Below are 13,827 nucleotides of genomic sequence, written 5' to 3' on the forward strand. Positions count from 1 at the left end.
AGTAAATGGGTATGTACCACAGGATTTTAAGGTTGCTGCAATCAAACCTTCACTTAAGAAGCCTTCTCTGGATCCAGATGACCCAATGAATTATAGACCAATATCTAACCTTCCATTTTTATCCAAAGTCCTGGCAGAGGCGGAGCTGGCCTAAATGGCGCCCTGTGCGAGATCCCCGTGACCCCCCCCCCCCCCCCCCCCCCCCCCCCACCACACACACACACACACACACACACACACACAAGAAAAAAAATTACACCTACAACTTTGTTTCAAATTGCGTGGAGTGTATTATATATAACAACGTTTGCTAACTGAATACAACATCCAGCTCCTGGCCACCTTCTCACCACTTGTCAGAGTTCTACTGAAATAGTGATGATGACAACACCTGCCATGGCCTTCATTCCTGGGAAATATGAAAGTAGTTGGCACCTTGGTAGGTCCTCTTCGAACTAGCTCTGTGCGTATGCTGTCGGTGATTGGTGATGGCCACTTGGCTGGGTCTGAAGAAAGAGGCTCATCATCACCTTCAATGGGACTCACTGGTTGATCATTCAGGCTTCTCTATTGACAGAAAACAGAAGCGTAACTCAACACATTGCTATGTGGACAATTTCACATATTCTATTAAAATACAATATGTGACATTCAAATTTCTCTAATGTTTGCAGGACACACACACACACTTGTGCAAAACTTACCTGACATATCTTGTTGGGGAGATGTGGCAGCTGGCTGTCCCTCATCAAGTTCACATATACTGGTAGGTCTCTCTATTGACAGAAAATGCAAGCATTACTCACCACATTGCTATATGGAACAATTCCCATATTCTGTGAAAATACTATTTAAATGTCTATAGCTAAATGTTTGCTGGACACACACACATGTGCAAAACCCACCTAAAGTATCTTCCTGGGGAGATGTGGTGCCAGCAGACTGTCCCTCCTCGAGTTCAAATACTGGCCTGTTGGTATGAGCAGTGGAGGTAGATGGCTGTTCCTCAGTGGCAGCTGATGTCATCCCAAAATATCTGTGTAGGGCTCCTGATGTTGCATAAAACAAACAATACAATCTTCATGTCACGTCTGTTGCTTAAGCATTTTAATTAACATGTTACAATGAGCATTTACGGTTTTCAGCAGTGGTGGAAAGAATTCTGAAAATCTGTCCTCAAGTACAAGTACTGTTACATTGCTAAAATATTACTCATTTACAAGTAAAAGTACTGGTGTTAGAGAAATACTCAAGTAAAAGTACAAAGTATTCCTAAAAACCTCAGAGTATTATTTATTTTTAACGGCTGTTGTCACCATCACTTCTCCAGACTGGGGCTGCCTGGAAATTGTGTGTGTTTCCTTTACCAAAAGTTAAAATACCAACAATCTATTAATCATTAGTAATTGATAAAATACAAAACAAGTGTTTTTCCCTAATTTTTTTGTCATTTTAAGTTTTTATTTCCTTATTCAGCAAATGTCTCCGGCACACAAAGAACTAAATGACCAGAGGAGCCACAACTATTGATTAAAAATCCATGAATCCATTTTAACTGGTTAAATTCTTCAACTCTCCCATGCTGCTTCAAGGTCACTGTGAGTTAACATAGCCGCGGTGTGCTGTGCAGCACACTTAACGCAACACAATGACATCATCGACTTGTACAGTGCTGAAAGGCGAGACAGTCTCAACTTTCAGCTAAAAAAAGACCGCTCTAGCTATGATAGTTTTTATTTTATGGCAGTTTACAGTTTAAACAGGATCTTACTAGCAGGGCACCTCCAGCGGCCCGCTGCCGTCTAAATACATGCAACGTAAGAAGCTAGCAAAAGACATTTGAAGGGATCATCATAGCACCATGCAAAACGTACAGATTAGAGAGGTTAGTTAATCAATAAGTTGGGGACAGGCGGGAAAAATACCAACCAAATAATAAAGAGATGCATACCTGCATCTTTTCCTCGTTTCTCCTCCTCTTCTTTTCTTTTTTTCCGAAATTGGGCACCAGATTGCTTCGACCGTTTCTTCTCCATTATGTTTGTGAGTGGTGATATGTGAAACGGTACCTGTATCCCTCCATCATCACTCTCCGAGATCCCTCTGCCCCCCACCTGATGAAGGGCGATATAGAGCGCACTACAGAGGCGCGGCGGACACAAGGGGGTGCAATAAAATCACATTATAAACGCAAACAATGACTTTGTTGTGCTTTTATTACAGAAATATTATTATTATCATCACTCATCACTATTATTATTATGAAGAACATGTGATTTCTATGTTTTGTTGATGTATCGGTTGATGGGGGAAAAAAAAAAGGTAATTAAATGTGCCCCCTGCAGACTGCCGCCCTGTTCGGCCGCACATGTTGCACATATCAAGCTCCGCCACTGAGTCCTGGAGAAAATAGTGGCCATCCAAGTATGTAAGCATTTAAACACTAATGCTCTGTTTGAGGAATTTCAGTCTGGTTTTAGAGAGTATCACAGCACTGAAACTGCATTGTGAGAGTTACAAATGATATTCTCATGGCTTCAGATATGAATTGTGTGTCTGTTCTAGTCTTGTTAGATCTCAGTGCTGCCTTTGACACAGTTGACCACAATGTTCTTTTAGAACGACTTGAACATGTTGTAGGGATCAACGGAACAGTGCTAGGCTGGTTTAAATCCTACCTGTCTGACAGATTTCATTTTGTAAATGTACATGACAAATCTTCTTCATACTCCAGGGTTACTTGTGAAGTACCACAGGGTTCAGTGCTTGGACCAATTCTTTTTACTATATATATGCTCCCAATTGGTAAAATCATTAGACAGCATGGGATAACTTTCACTGTTATGCTGACGATACTCAGTTATATTTAATCCTGATGAACCTAATCGGTTGGGTAGATTATAGGCTTGTCTTGAGGACATAAAAAAATGGATGACTCTAAACTTTTTGCTTTTAAATCAAGACAAGACGGAAGTTCTCATCTTTGGACCAGAAATCCAGAAAAGGAAATTGTTTAGTCAATCACCTGACCTGAATGGCATTACATTAATCTCCGAGAACAAAGTAAGGAACCTTGGTATTATCTTTGACCAGGACATGTCATTCAAATCCCTGGTTAAACAGGTTTGTAAGATTTCCTTTTTCCACCTTCGCAATATTGCTAAGATTAGAAGCATCCTTTCCAGGAGTGATGCTGAAAAACTAGTTCATGCATTAATTACATCACGACTGGATTACTGTAATGCATTACTCTCAGGAAGTCCACATAATGTAGTTAAAAGTCTTCAGCTTGTCCAAAATGCTGCAGCTAGAGTTCTGATAAGAATTACAAAGAGGTCATATCTCTCCTGTCTTAGCTTCCCTACATTGGCTACCTGTTAAATTCAGAATAGATTTTAAGATCCTTCTTCTCTCAGACTGCAGGTCTACTGGTGGTTCCCAGAATATCTAAAATTAGGATGGGAGGCAGATCTTTTAGTTATCAAGCTCCTCTCCTGTGGAACCAGCTCCCAGCCTTACTCCGTGACGCAGACACCTTGTCTACTTTTAAGAATAGGCTTAAAACATTTTTATTTGATTGGGCCTATGGTTAAAATCTGATGTTAGCCTAGATATGGACAAGTGGGGGAGTAGAGGGAGTTGGAGTGTACAGTCGGTAAAGACAGCTCTCCCTTGCCCTGCCTCCAACATGCCTCCATCTAAAATGGCTAGGTCATCCAGAGTTATCTTTGTAGTTATGCTGCTATAGGCTTAGACTGCTGGAGGATACACTGACCACTTTTCAAACTCTACTGCTTTCTTCTACAGTCTGCTCTTTAACTGTATTATTTCCTGCTATTTCAGCTGTTAACTTTATTTTTTCTCTAAGTGTTTTTCTCCCCAGAAGAAGCTACAATGATGTTCTGCTGAGCTGTGGTGGCCTCATGGAGGGGGCCATCGACTAGCACACTGCTGCTAACCACTTAATCATTCTCCCTTATCTCCTGATAACTTTTTGCTTTCCATGACATTGAATGTGCTACTACTAGTTTAGCCGTTTAATTATAGATCCACTAGGACAGTGGTTCCCAAACGTATTTAGCCGCACACCCCCTTCTATGTCCCGACCATGTCGAGGCCCCCCCCCCCCCCCCCCCCCCAGCCCCCACATCGGGGCATGGCTTATATATATATATACATATATATATTATATATATATATATCAGATGTCAAGCTAAACAGACAGGGTTAAAAAAATTCCCCATCACTTTCATTTTTTAAATAGTAATTAATAAACATTCGATACCATTACAATTTCCTTTGATTTCATTTTAAATAAATATTTAGAGTGCCCAGGTAGCACATCAACAATGCAATTTAATGGTTTTCTTAAAGTAGGAACGTTTAACCTGTGCGGCCAGAGCGCTCTCCTTCCTTCTGCTCCGCGTAAACCTGAGCTGATCACCTACTTGTGCGTAATCAAATGTCAATAGGGGACAAGATATAGCCATGATGTTCACTTTTACCTCAGACCGACTTATTGCTGTTTTATGGTGTGGCTGAATCTGTGATCCGCTGTCATGCGGACTGGAATAACAAATGCTGCAGTAACATGAGATGTGGTCAGGTTCATGAGGAGTCACTGGCTGGAGCGGACCCGACTCATCCCAGAAGCTAATATCTTAATTTGACCTTGAATGAAAAATAACCTCTTAAAAGTTTTTATCTCGGTGGAGGCAGCGTTCATTTCTGCCTTCAGTCTGACGGCGCGCCGTAGTTAAAGCAGCGTGTGCGCTTATTGAATCTGTGTGTGTGCGCGCGCGCGGCACAGCCGCTCAAGTCACCGTGTCTCGCACTATTTAAACCAATAGTGTAAAATGACTTCTGCCCAGCCCAGATGTGCTCACCTGTGCACCCGTGAGCCGTGGTTCAGCCGGAACGCGTCTGACCTCTGACAGACGCACTCTGAACTTCAGATATTCAGCGCGCTGTCAATAGCCTGAATGGGAATCATTTCTTGTTATTTTGTTACATCCACAATGTTCTGTGTGTGAGGTTTACAATGTCAGAACACCTGCATGAGACAGGGTGTTTATTACAATCTGCCAGAATGACTCACCACCTTCAGATTTCTCCAACATCGTTAAAAATGATCAAATACGGAACATATCGGCGTGCGCAGGCCAGAGTGCTGAAGCTCGGCGCATTGTTATTATGAAGCTAGGGCACATGCGGAGGACATGCGCGCGCGCGACGAAACATATTGGCGTGTGCAGGCTAGAGTGCTGAAGCTCGGCGCATTGTTATTATGAAGCTAGGGCACATGCGGAGGACACGCGCGCGCGCAAAAATATACTTGTTTTCAATTACATTTATTGTGCCCACTTACTTTTTCTTAGGCCCACCCACAAATGAGTTTCTGGCTACGCTAATGGTGACATATGACAGACTTCTCTGAGCTCCGCAGCCATTACACTTTTCACCTTGCGCACCCCCTAGCAGCAGCTCGCGCACCCCCAGGGGTGCGTGCACCACACTTTGGGAATCCCAAACCCATGGTGATCAGTCTGGGGGTAAACTGGATACAGATCTGTCACTAGTCAGACAGACACAGTGAAGTCCTGTTATGCTTCTTAATAACATCCTGAAACAAAAACATCTGGAATCCATCATTCACACCTTTAATACATCTAGGCTTGATTATGCTTACTCTCTTTTGACTGGTGTGAATGAGACAGTGACTGGCTGCCTTCAGAAGGTCCAAAACGCTGCTGCCAGATTCCTCACTGGAACAAAGAAATATTGTCACATCACCCAGTTCTAGCTGAGCTGCACTGGCTCCCAGTGACTTACAGAGTGAAGTTCAAATATCTTCTTTTTACTAACAAAATCATACATAACATGGCTCCCGTTACCTAGCAGAACTCCTCAATTCCTATATCCAGTCCAATCCACCTTTATTTGTATAGCACTTTATATACAACACTGTCAACCAAAGTGGTTCACACACAGATAAAAACATACTGACATGAATAAAAACAGTAAAAACATGGATAATATATTAAAATATACAAAACATTGTAAAATAAATAAAACACAACACTGCTTAAAACAGGAGTGGATAAGAATAATCAGTCAGTGTTAAAAGCCAGTGAGTAACAGTGAGTCTTGAGGAGCGACTTCAAAACAAACTGAGAAGATGCCCATCTAATAATGGCTGGTTCCAAATTCCAGGCGCAGCAGCGGAAAAGGACCTATCTCCTCTCAGATTCAGCCTTGTTCTTGAAGCCACCAACTGGTGCTGGTCAGCCAACTTCAACTGGCGAGTTGGCTCATACGGCACAAGCAGGTGCCGCTAGATAGGAAGGTGCCAGTCTGTTCAACGATTTGTACGCCAACACCAATATTTTAAAACAAACTCTAAAAGCAACTGGGATCCAGTGCAGATAAGTCAACACAGGGGTGACATGCTCATGCCTGTGAGTGCCCGTTAGCAAACGTGCCAAACTCTAGGCCTCTTCGCTCGGCTGAGAAACTCTTGCTGTGTGTTTGAAAACTGCGGTACAAGACTCTTGGTGAACCTGCATTTGTACACGCTGCTCCGAAGCTTTGGAATAGCTTACCACTCTTAATTTGTTTGGTGACATCTATCGATCTGTTTAAATCTGGTCCCAAAACCCATTACTTTGCCATTGCTTTTTGTACTTGATCCAATGGACAGGACTGTAGCTGGTGTTTTGTTTACAAGTTTTATTGTTTAGTACTTTGTTCTCTCTTTTTAATATTTTTTTTGTATTTTTATGTTGTTTTGGCACTCTTTTAGTTGATTTTACTAAAGTTTTTAGCAATTACCAGATATTTCCCTCGTGTTGTTTTACTCAGTTCTTTTTCAGCCTCTTAATTCGACGATTTTATCTTGTTTCCTTTAATTGTATGTCAAGCCCTTTGGTCCACTGCCCTGCTGTTTTTAAATGTGCTATTTAAATAAATCTGCAATGGATTGGTCATGACTACAATTTCTATATGAAACAAATAGTACAGTATCTCATTGTAATCCATCCATCTATTTTGATGGGGGTCATGGGGCGGCTGCCTAAGCAGAGAAGCCCAGACTTTCCTCTCCCCAGCCACATGGGGCAACTCCTCCAGTTCCCTGGCCAGCCGAGGAACATAGTCCCTTCAGCGTGTCCTGTGACGTACCCAGTAAACCTCACCTGGGAGGCATCCAGAAGGCATCCTAACCAGATGCTGGAGTCACCTCATCTGGCTCCTCTCGGGGAGGAGCAGCGGATCTATCCGAGTCCCTGTTGGATGACCAAGTCTTTCACCCTATTTCTAAGGGAGAGCCCAGTCACCTGTGGAAAAAACTAATTTCGGCCGCTTGAATCTGTGATATTCCTTCTGTCACTACCCAAAGCTTGTGATCATAAATGAGGGTTGGATTGTAGATCGATCGGTAAATCGTGAACTATAATCTGTCGACTAAATAATGTACAGTACATTTATTATCTCAGCATATTCAAAAGGACGTTTGCAGGCAGAAATTCTCATACTTTTAAAGAAAATGCCTTGGACATTAAGTCAGATCGTACTCCACTCGGTATGATAATTGCTGACCGGTCCATTGCTCCTAATTATATCAATCATCGACCGTAGTTTTCTAATGGCATGGTGCACCCCACTGAGAGCATTTATGGCCCTGTATTCATCAGAGACAAATTGAAATTCAAAGCATATGAAGCAGACACTCAGCTCATTGCTCCTGCATCTCCTTTGTGAGTCTGTTATTCTGCAGCATGACTTTGCTTTGCTCTGCGTCGGCAGCTTGTGTTCTGCAGAACTCAGCTAAAACACAGTGTATATGAGTTGAAGTGATTTTTGTGCATGCTTAGGTAGATTATCAGAAGCCCTTTTTAATGATCACGAGGCAAAACAAAAAGCTGGCAGTGTGCAGAGCACATTTTGCGACATTAATCGTGTTATAGATATACAAAGAAGGGATTTAGCAGATTAAAGAAAATACCCAGATTGGAAGGGTACGTTTTATTTATGCCATAGATTTTCAAATCATTCATATTTGAAAAAATAAAATTCAGCTTGAGCTGACTCCCTGCCTTAGTTCATTTCCTCTAACCCGACTGAAAAATTTATCAACAGAACTCCCAGCATGCTTTTCCTGTATTACTAACATAATACCCTTAATAGAGGTAGCACAACTGCCTTTTAGTCATTAGGACTCTATATACAGTGAATTTATTCACATAAACAGAATTAGGAGGAATAAATATTTGTTCAGTTCTTTCCTATTAAAGTAAACAAGCGTCTGCGTTATTCCATCTTCAGTTCATTTCACCGTTTTTGGTCATTAAGGCAATTAATGTCATTGTTTTAGTGATGTTGCTAAAGTTATCACGCTCTTACCATTAAAATGCTTTACAGGAGTTTGGCTTTCAGCTTAAAAGCTTCATTAAACCAGCTAAAGCCACAGAATTAGCTTCTGTTATCTTATTTTTTTATGTTAAAGTAAATATGGACCTTTACTCTTTCCCTTTTGCATGTATTCAAACCCTAAATGTGACAGTCATTCTTAATAGCTGCATGTTTTTAAAGTTATCTAAAACCGTTCCCCCTAAAAAAAGTCTGAGGGATTTTGTCAAACACTCCAACTAAAATCAGGACTGTGGTGGCAGGACTCTTGGCTCTAAACGTTTTGGCTTTGAATCCTGTACTTTTCCAGTTTATACAGCAGAGAACCCAAAACATGGTGAAAACAATATGCAGGAAACAGGCAGTCAAAGGTATTTGAAAGGCTGTCTTTGAGGTTAAACCACCCATCTCAGGATTAGCGTCTTTAATGCAAGTGAACTGTGCCATCTGCTGAACTCTACCTCTGCCTGCAGAGACAGGAAAATCCTCTGAGGCTGAATAGAAACAAGCACACATTGGAGTTTCACTCACATGATAGAACAACAAGAGTCTCGAGCATATACAGTAATCTGACCTGAAAATAAACAAAGAAGATGAAACATACTTTCTTGCTGTAAAACTCACGTTGCATCCTATTAGTGATATCCAAATGTCCTAGATTTTATTTGCATTAGAATCCTTCAAATGATCATGCAGGCCATGAAAATAACCACTGATGATCAATAAAGTTACTACAATTCAGTTCGGTTTATTTATATAGCGCCAATCACAACAGGAGTCAGCTCAAGGCACTTTACAAAGTAAACATTCCAATTTAACCTACATATCAGTGCACTGAGTTCCGTTTCTTATGCCAGTTAGTTAAAAGTTTCCTATGAAAGAAACCCAGCAGAATGCACTTGTGTCAGAGACTTTACTAGCCTGGCAAGCCAGACTAAATAATAGTTCACTAGGCTAAGACTTTACAACAGTCCCTATAGTAAGCATGAAGCAACAGCAGAGAGGAAAACTCTAATTTAACAGGAAGAAACCTCCAGCAGAACCTGGATCAGTATGAGCAGCCATCTGCTGTGACTCACTGGGGGTTTGAGAAGACAGAGCACACACATTTGTGAGAAGGTTCTTTGTTTCATAACTGCCAATTTGCCCATTTTTTTAGAAACTTTACAGTTACTGATCTTCTTAGATCTCTGCAGAGGATTAGGCATTTAGATTTATGAGTTTCATATGAAGAGTATAAATCTATAGAAAATTCTGCATGTACACTACTGTAACACAACTCATGCAAAAACAGAATCTATTGCACACAACAGTGTTCTTGAAAACATGAGCAGGGTGTGAAATTTTTTTATTTACTTTATTCACACACACACACACACACACACACACACACACACACACACACACACACACACACACACACACACACACACACACACACACACACACACACACACACACACACACACACACACACACACACACCAGATGAACTAGTAGTAGCACTTTCTATGTTAAGAAAGCAAACGTTATTAACAGGAGAGAGAGAATGTTTAGTGGTTGGCAGCAGTGTGCCTGCCGATGGCCCTCTCCAAGAAGCTAACGCAGCTTAGCAGAACACCAGTGTACCTTCTTCAGAGGAGATTAACACTTAGAAACAACATAAAGTTGCCAGCTGAAATAACAGGTAATAATGCAATTGGAGAGTAGCTCTTTTACATGTGGCTTTGGACATTTTAGTCCTTTGCATCCTTGCTGTTTTAGTTTATGATAATCTTTCCATCCGAGTTTCTTTAGATTATTTTCTTAAAATTTGGAATTTTAATATCAATGTTCTTGTTTTTCTTCTTTCTGAGTGGTCCTCATACACGGCTGTAATCCCTGTTGAGCTTTTACTTTTAAATGCCACCAATTCAAATATGAGTCCTTTTCTTTAATCAGTCTGAGGGTAATTTTTTGGCCTTGCAGCAGCATCCATCACAACAGGACCTTCACTCAAACTTTCAACAGTAACTTACATTTACTTCAAAATTTCAGATATCCGATGCCTAAAATACAACCTCATTACTTTGGTTTTCATGTAAAACTCAACCCTTGAATTATCGGATTAGTAACAATTACTTCTTGTCATGCTGATACCGGAACCATCTGAATTTTAAAAAATTGTTACACTTATTCTGATGGCTGAATGACCACAGCTGTTTTTTTATACTACATTTTAAGTCTTGCAATGTTCCTACCGTCTACTTTGTTTTTGAAAAGTCAGTTCACCCTCTTTAACCTTTCAGTATTTTAGGGATCTCATTTTGAACAGAGCCATTGTACCACCTCGTAGTCAGCCTGCAAAAATACACATCTGCCACATTCCTGTCACAGATGGAAAATTTTAATTTAGAAAGTGGGTTGTACACACACCCTTGCACACATACACACATCTATGCAGACCAAAATGCATGCATGCCTGTGTGTGATGTGACTTGGACTCCTGGGTTTCAGTTTACCAGGCTTCCCTCACTCGTCTCCTCTGTGTCAGTCTGTCGTTTTCTCCACCGGCTCCTGGAGTCCGACTGTCTGCTCTCAAAATAGCGTTGACCTCAGTGCAAACTCGCCGCCACTTCTGTCTTTAAGGACAGGATGCATCTTAGGACATGCTGTGTATGTGTTTGAGTGTATGTGTGAAACTGCAGCTGAGTGGGGGGGGGGGGGGGGGGGGGGGACAACTGATTACAGCAAAACTTTGCTGCTCAGCTCGGGAAAGTAGATGTGCAAAAACACATTTAAATGATCTTCTCTGTTGCCGACATTGAAGTGATGCAACAAAATGTAAACTTAGACATTCATGCCACAACACCACTACATATTCTTGAATGCACACAAAAGCCTCCAAACCACAGAAGCCAACTCACAACAAACATGCAAATCATGTTTAGCATGTTTTAGACAAGAAGAAATTCTGTGATCTACGGAAAAAAAATGGGTCAATGAAAAACCTTACATGATAAATTATACGAAAGTCATTACGTTCTTCCTGCCAAAGTGAATGCATTTATTTCTCCTGACAGATTGAATGCTTTTAATAGCAGCATTTGAGGAAACCTGCAATTATGGAGCATGAATATAGCTTTTTGTATTTTAAATATAAGGTTTTACATTTCAGGCTCAAGAAATTAAATCCTCTTGTATGACAGATTGGGCAGCATTCTTGCTAAAACACATCATTTGTATGGAAACAGACATTTCTTAAACTGTGCTCTTTCATAAATTCCCTTTAAGGTTAAACCCAACTATAAACATACTTTTCTGCTAAATGTTGAAGATGACGATCACAGATTGTCTAAATAAACATTTAGATTTGAGGTGTTAAAGTAGTCATCCACTGTTTTAACTTACGATTTAGGAAAATGATTGGTCACTATGAGTTAAACATGCAGGCTGTTTGGTAGTGAAAATAGTCTCCTACACCTAGCTCCTGCATTAGCTTCTGATAGAAAGTAGATGGTGAAACTCTAGGATTTGAAAAGCCTGACAGATCTACGTCACACTGTCACTTAACATTCATGGACTCACCCATCTTGACTCAACAGGGTAGGATGTTTTTGGTTTTGCGTCTAGAAATCAGCTGAGAATGTCTCGACTAGTAGGAACTAATCATTAGCATTAGCAACTTTAACACACCGCAGAACTCCTCTTGGCTTGTGTTGTCAAAATCTTGCTGTCTGAAGCGACTTTCCCCTCTTGCTGAATTCCCTGTGCAGAAACAGATGCACCAGAGCTTTTTTCCCCAGAGTATGACTTACAAGGCATTCAATCCTACCAAAGACCACTGCAAATGTAATAAAACTATCAACGTTCTGTGACTCTTAAAAAACAGTGAAAATGCTGAAAAATGCTGGCAGTGAATCAGTCAATCAATGATACTTTATTAATCCCAGAGGGAAATTAGAGTTTCAGTACACACAATTCAGAGATCAGACATACATGGGCAGGACACATGACAAGAATTGGTGACTGTGGTCATTCGCAACCCCCGAGTCGCGCTACCTTAATAGAGATAAGAGGTTTACATGCGGATTTGTTCACCTCATGAATGAGTTAACAGCATCGGCCCTGCAATCAGAGATCCGCAAATCTGCCGCTCCATCCTCCCCAGCACACCCCAGTGAGGCGGGCACCCAGCTTTTCTAGTCTCCCGGCCCGAAACAGCTGCTAGACACAAGCGGACAGAAGTAGCTGCTTGAATTGCAGAGTCCACCATTTTCCACAGTTTGGTAACCCACAATGGTGCCCTCTATTGGCTGGTAGACATATACATGAATCCAGTGTTGTGCCCTTCAAAATTAATATTTGATTATATTTTAATCAAACTATAGCTTTAAAAGGAAATACTGCACCTTCATTATGCACACCTCTAAGCACCCGGTGGAGGTATATTTAAGACAATATTTAGCTTTTATTCAATAATTCCATATTGAACCTTTAACACCTAAAGCTGCCTTTACTCAACAACAACAAAGTAAATGTTAAACTCTAGGTCACATGTAAAGTCATCTTACTCAACAGAAATATAACCCATTGGAGAGACGTATTACACAATATTAGCATTTCCCATCATCACAAAGCCCGATTAGCCTCCTGTGAAGTTATATGACACAACCTGTGAGGATTTTGCGAACAGGCTCACTCTCGCCAATCTTTGTTTAAACAAGCAGATCTTGTAAGTCGTAACTTTTTAAGTCATATTGACTCTGCAATGTTAGTTTCTTCAGACGCTGCCTTTGCCTGTTGGCTTAGTTTTACTTAAATAAATGTTAAAATTGTGCAGCACAGCAAACACAGCTTTTCATCTAAAACTTCATTTATTTAATTGTTAGACCTCAGAAAGCCCGCATAATTCTCAAACCACAAAAGTAAGAGAGAGATTTACTTAAGTTTTATCAGAGCTGTATGAAAATCACTTCACCGGTTGGATTTAGCACATTTGAATCAGAAATAGATGGTATATTTGATTCTTCAGCTGTCTCCTTGTTCCTGACATGTGCTCTCATGATCCATTGCATCTTTGATGGTATTTCTAATGAAAATCTTTTGAGGTTTTATTTAAGTTTCATAGTTTGATTAAAAGGATGTTATTGACGAAAGGGGATTATTGAAAAAAAAACCCCATAATTTTAGACTTTGCAACCCGATTCAGGAAGTTTATTTTGGTTAATACAGAATGCCTTTTTTATTACTTCTTATTTTTCTCATTTACTCTTTAAACTAGCTGTGTCCCTGGAAGCATCAAGGTTTTTTGCAATCATTTTTCCACAAAACATGGATGCTTCCAGGATTTATGAATGATGGAATGGAAATTGGCTTTGATCACAGTCAGTTCTCCTTTCTCACTCCCCTCTGCTTCATGAAATGTCTAATCCGAACCGC

Source organism: Nothobranchius furzeri, chromosome 4 (genome assembly GCF_043380555.1).
Source record: "Nothobranchius furzeri strain GRZ-AD chromosome 4, NfurGRZ-RIMD1, whole genome shotgun sequence".
NCBI classification, from domain to species: Eukaryota; Metazoa; Chordata; class Actinopteri; order Cyprinodontiformes; family Nothobranchiidae; genus Nothobranchius; species Nothobranchius furzeri.